This window comes from Gallinula chloropus (genome assembly GCF_964237585.1).
Source record: "Gallinula chloropus genome assembly, chromosome: 3".
NCBI lineage: Eukaryota > Metazoa > Chordata > Aves > Gruiformes > Rallidae > Gallinula > Gallinula chloropus.
The window spans coordinates 48251122-48257110 of record NC_140087.1 but is presented as its reverse complement, the minus strand read 5'-3'; positions in this window follow the sequence as shown (position 1 = coordinate 48257110).

Below are 5989 nucleotides of genomic sequence, written 5' to 3'. Positions count from 1 at the left end.
CCAAAATAGTCTGATTTAAACTTATTGCTTTGTGTTTTGTACGTGGCTGCTTGTCATTAACATCCTTTATCCTCAGTTCTTATTCTTGATTATTCAGACATGCTGTAAAATACTTTAGAATGTATTTTATATACAACACATTATGACTACTTTCATTTACAGATTTTATTAATATTAAACCTGCACTATGAGTTCACAGCTGTGCAAAGGAATTTTAAAAACCTTTTGTATATTCTAGTTCTTTTTGGTTGCAATTAACTTTCAGTATGTGATACAAATTTGTATCAGAAATACACTTTTCATGACTTTTATGCTGTTTGATTAAAGTGAAATAGATGCAGTATTTTTATTTGAAATGATTTACAATTGCAAACAAGCAGTAGCTTGTAAATGGTAATTCTTAGAGTATCTATCAAGCAGTCATAGGCCACAGAAGCTATACAGTGCTGAGCTCATGCAGTTATTCCTCAAAGACAGAGCTGGGAGGGAAAGGTAAGGCTTCTCTTCTTTTTCTTATTCCTTGGCTGTGGGTAGAATTGTTTCATGTTCTTTAAACATCATCACATTTTAAGAGTTCTTGAACTTTCTCGCAGCCAAAATAACGGTGTAATTATTTGAGTTATCATTCCTGAAGACTTCCTTTTTGTTCTAACAAGAAATGCAAGGGAGGATGGTAGCACTGGCTCATTATCTAAATGGGGATTTCATTCACCTGCTGACAAGCGACCTCCTGGTACATTCAGCTTGTCTGAGTGGCAGAGGGGAATTTCAGAATTCAATTTATATTCTTTTGTGAAAGTTGTGGGGATTGCTGCACGCTGCAGTCTTCACCTGGAAGCACACCAGACTTGTTTATTCCTATTAAAATACCCTTTGCAAAGGGACGCTGCTCACACCGCTCCTCTCCTCTTTCCCTTGTCACGGTTGGCCGCCATTTTAATAACAACAGGCGCCTGCTCCATTTACAAAAGGAACTCCATTTACAAAAGGAACTCCATTTACAAAAGGAACTCCTTTGCAGGTGCTCGGAATCCAGCCGCAGCGCCCAACGCCTTTGCACGGCCGTTCTTTTGGTTGCCTTATTGCTCTGCCTTGTTCTTGTTCTTGAAAAGCCTCAGCAGCAGACAGGGAAAATGACTCTCCGATTACTTTTGACGGACCAGCAGGAAGGTGGTGCAGGTAAAGCTGAACTGGTAGCCAAGCTCTCTACTTGTCTGACTGTGCCTTACTACAACAATAGCTTGATCATGAGGATTAATCTTTTTTTTTTACTGTTTGGCAAATGCAAGTTTAATTAGGACTTGGGTTTCTTTCAGTCTTATGCCAAATGCTTACTGTCATTATTAAATACATAGGTAATTGGAAGAGTTAATTATATAGTTTCTCCCTAAGGTAAACACAGTAATTAGCTTCTGAATACAAATGCCTAGGTTGCATCTTGGCTCTGTAAGATAGTTTTAATTAAAAAACCAAAACAAATCAGAACTGGAAGAGCTTCCAGGAAATCGGTCAGCCATTTTGCTCAGCACAATGTTATGAAATACCTTACAGTGAAAGCACTTCACATGTAAACTATGTAATGTATTTAAAAATAAAGTTTCTAATTAAAATGGGAATTTCTGTGCCTACTAATAATAACCAGCAGTGACAGTTCAGAAGCCCACTCAGAGAGAAATGTCAAGCTTTGTGAAATCTGCTCTACCTTCAGCAGGATGTGCTGCAAAAACCCTGTTTGTTTGAAAGCAGAAAATACCTGACTTCAAAGGATTTGATCCCCCCCCCTTTTGGTGGGGTTGGAGGGAGTTGTTGGCTGCAGTGCTCAGTGTTCCTGATGTGTCAGTTCAAAACGTGTCAGAAGGAAAAGCAGATAATCTGAAAAGTTTTCACTCAAGACTAGCTTTATTATTTTACAGTTACTGCATTTTATTCTCACTTCGATATACACTTGCATATCGTGTTGTGGGATACAGAGTGTCTGGTTGAGGCAATACTGAATACTCAGGCCTGTGGAGGCTTCCTCTGAGTGTAGAATGACTGAGCTCTGAGGCCTGCTCTGGTGTGACTAACCCAGCTAGGGATGTGATTGATCCTCACTTCAAAATTTTGGCATTTTAGGGAAATGTTCCCCATGTGATTAAAGTACTTCTTTGTTTTTTCTGGTCATTGTGGTGTTCACAAAAGAGCTTTTATCAATTTTTTTTTTTTAAATGTTGTCTTTTAAAAAGTGCTTTTCAAGTGTCATCTACTGAATCGGTAACTTTTCAGCGTAACCCTTCTGGCATTGAAATGGAGCAGCAGGTCTTCCACTGCTCAGGGTTTGGATGAGCAGTCATGGGTGAAAGTGCAGGCATGAGCAGCACCCCGCTGCTGGGCATCTCCGTGGGTATCAGGGGCTGCTGCTGGCACTTCCCTGGGTCTGAGAGCACAAGCCCCTGGTGGCACCTGGGCCTTCCTGGCACAGTGTGAGTTAGATGCAGCCACTTTAGCTCAACCTCTGTTGGTTCAGAGAAGCTGTTGGGCTTGCATTTTGCTTGTTTATTTTAAAAATCCTGGCTTGAGTGGCTGTGCTCCAGTGTTACCCCAAATGAACTCCCACTCCAGCAGTTTCCTTTCTTGGAACCTTCAGAAGCACTGAGTAGGCCCTGGTGTTTTTAGGGCAGGCTCTTACTCTCACTATTGCCCAGTCAGGGGCTCACTGCTGCATCTCGGGGGTCCTGCATGTTGCTGCAGGCTTTGCTGGGGAGCTTCAAGTTGATGTTTCAAGCGCTGAAATGGGAGGCTTTCTGTTTGATGCCTGCACATGTAGTCTCCCAGTCCTTTGGTGTGTCATTATGGTGGTTGGTGTAGGGCTTTTCCTGTCTATGTTTGTTTTTCCCCTTATTCCCCCAGGAAAAACGTTCCTCTTTTCATCAAGGGAAGCTTTGCGTTCAAATCACATCAGTCACTGTGATTTGCAGTTGTTATTTCCTCGGGCTGAGTTCAGTGTGCTAAGTAGCATCTTATTCACTCTCAAAAATTGCCCAAACTATTATCTTCATGGAGAAATGTCTAAAGTCTTTTGTATGGGTGACCTTTTGCCTTCCCACTTCTGTGGGAAACTTCTGGAAGTTAACCCTTGAAGCTTGGCCTATGAGAAGATGTTCAGAGTGAAGAAAACCTGAATTTCAGGATCCAGTTTAGCGCACCCCAAAGCTACGAGTTGTTTTGGTGCGGGGCCCACAGTGCAGCCAGATGGCCTTTTCAATAGATGGTTGCAAAACATGATTTGGAATTGGTCTGTAGGGATGAACTGACTTTATTCTTTCAGTAATGCAGAATCTATTGCCTCTATTCTAATTGTCTCTGGAGGCTTTATATCATTTATTTTTCCCTTATTTGATTTTGTCTAATTCTGGAAACAATTTGTCTGTGCATAGTGCAGACAACTTCCAGATGCCTGGTGTCATTTGGGGGGTTATCTTATTCCAGCATTAGCTGAAAACCATACTGGCTTCTTCCTGTCTTGTCCGGTACCCGTTCACTCTAATGCCAGGGTCTGAGAGACCTCTCCCATTGCTTATGCCCCAGGAATGAAAATGCCACAGCGATGGTATCTCTAAGCTAAGGAAAAGGTTCTGTTGGTTTATTGGTTCATGTGTGTGTCTTGGCTGGTTGGTGGGGGCAGCGTGTCAGGGGATGGGTTGGAAGAGGCTTGGATCTTTTTGCAAGGGCAGAGAAATTAGGAGAATGTGAGCGTGGATGGAGAAGAAAGCAGTTGCTTTTCCAATCTAATGTCAATTGCATTTCTGCTGTGCAGTTTGGGAGGTGACATGCTGCAAAATACCACCCAGTCTGCAAACCTAAACTTTGCAGATTTCTTTTGTTTTCCTCTAGTGAATTTTAAAACAGCGAGAAATTACTTTCCTGACCCTGGGGCTGCAGCTTCACAAGACTGAAACAGCAGTGCTCTTCGGGAAGCCCCTTCCTTAGGTAAACAGCGTTGTAGTTTTCTTTTGAACCCCTGCAGCCCAAAGTGGAGTATTAACAGCTTAGTGCCTGAGCTGTAGAAGGTTGACTGAGCGGCTGGGCTGCACGGGCAAGTGGGAAAAGATATCCCTAGGGATGTGTCAGCTGACAGTTAAATGATTTCCCCTTTGGCTCCAGAAACTGTTAGAACGATTTGAAGTGTGAGCCTTTTAGTTCAAGTTGTGTTGAGTCAGTGTTGAGCTCGTGTATCTTTTTAATGGTAAAAATCCATTTTCCTTTATGATCATGGTCCAAAGAGCTGGTGTTACAAATAACGGGGCAGCACGATGCCTGCAATAAAGGGCTGGTCTGGAAATGCTGACTGGTGTCAGCTGTTTTCAGGGAGAAATCACACTTTGCTCATTGTAAGAAATGCTTTTGTGTTTGCAGGGCTGAGCTGTAACCAAATGCTGCTTCCAGGCTGCTCTGAAATAACCTGACCTGGCTGTTCTGTGTAAGAACTTAGCTCTGGTACGCGCTCAGCTTTTCCTCCATGGGAGAAGTTACCTGGGTAACTGGTTACCTGGGCGTTACTGACAGGCACCCCATGTATTTCCAAGCGAACTCCAAAGGACTGGGGTTGTATGGGAAAATAACCACTTCCCTGGAACAAACAGGTATGTTGTGACAGGTAAACTTGTAGTTTCCATAAAGTGCAACAGTATTCTCATGTTCACTTTAAAAAAACCCCACAACCAACCCCCAGAAAGCCAAATGACTCCCCAAAACTCACAAAGCGTGTAAGCATATTTCTCCAAGGAGCAGTGACAACTCTAACCAGAAGATTAACCTCCTCACAAAGGCTGTGGCAGACCTCAGTTTGGAGCCTTCCTATTCTGTACCTGCAGTGGGAGTCCTCAAAGAGGTGGGCGCCCTTAGTGGGGCCTGCTGGAGCAAGTGGCTCTTGGGCTGGGCTTGGGCCTCCCAGTCCAGAGCAGAGGGGTTTCTGCTAAATGCAAGTGAAGTCTCTTCTAAACAGCAAGTCTTTGAAAAGCTGTCCTTGCTCATACTAGATAGTCCCTTACCAGCCTGCTTTCCTGCAAGCAGAGTCTTGCATGAGGTGGGGTGAAAGTGCTGGGGGGTCAGGGGTGTGTTCCCATCGTTGCACAACAGTTGAGTGGAAAATGGGAGTTTCCTGCTGCCATTACCTCTTCTTGCTCTCCTGACTGCACGTTTTCCAGCTGTCAACACCCCTCTCAAATGTAGGCCGGGTGCCCCCACACTGGCCGCTACCACCGGCCGGGCACAGCCGCAGCCCCCCAGCAGGAACAGGCCTTGTGGGTGCGACGCGGTGCCTCACCGCCCCTTGCCGGCAGTGCGGAGGGTTCTGGAAAGGAGCTGGGTTTGTCCTCACTGACTTTTGTTCTCTGGTTTGGGGGGTGGGGGGCTGTCCGACACTAGGTGTCAGTGTCGCGCTTCCCTCCGCTCCGCCCGGGCTGCAGCACAGCGCGGGATGCCGGGGCGGGAGGCAGCGGTGCTTCCAGCCCCAGATCCTCACTGCAGCTCCTGTCAGCTTTGAAGCGCCGGCCAGAGTCTTTCGCTTCCCAGTTTGCCCTGAACCTTGTGGCCATCTCCAAAAGCCCCTTTTCCAACAGACGCTACAACACCGTGGTTTAAAACAATCCTTTTTCTGAGGTGGCAAAATGCCATCGGTGACCATCACCTCCTGGGTCGTGTCTCTTGCAAGCCACAGTGAGGAAACCCCAGCAACAGCACCTGTTGCATACAGGTGTTTGGGTTGCCAGCTCATGACAAACATCGAATTGACGCTGCACCTTTGGCTGTGTCTTGGGACATGGACCCTCTTGCTCCTTTGTGATCTCAGCATTTTGCAGGTCACGCAAAATGACTTCCCCTGGTCTGTCTGGTAGTTCAAGAAGGTTGTTGTTCAGTTGGGGGTGAGGTGGGAGCTCGGGTTAGAGGCTGAACCTGCTGTCACTCTACAAATTGCATGGAGAAAAGGAAAGGTTTCCCCTGAGCTCCG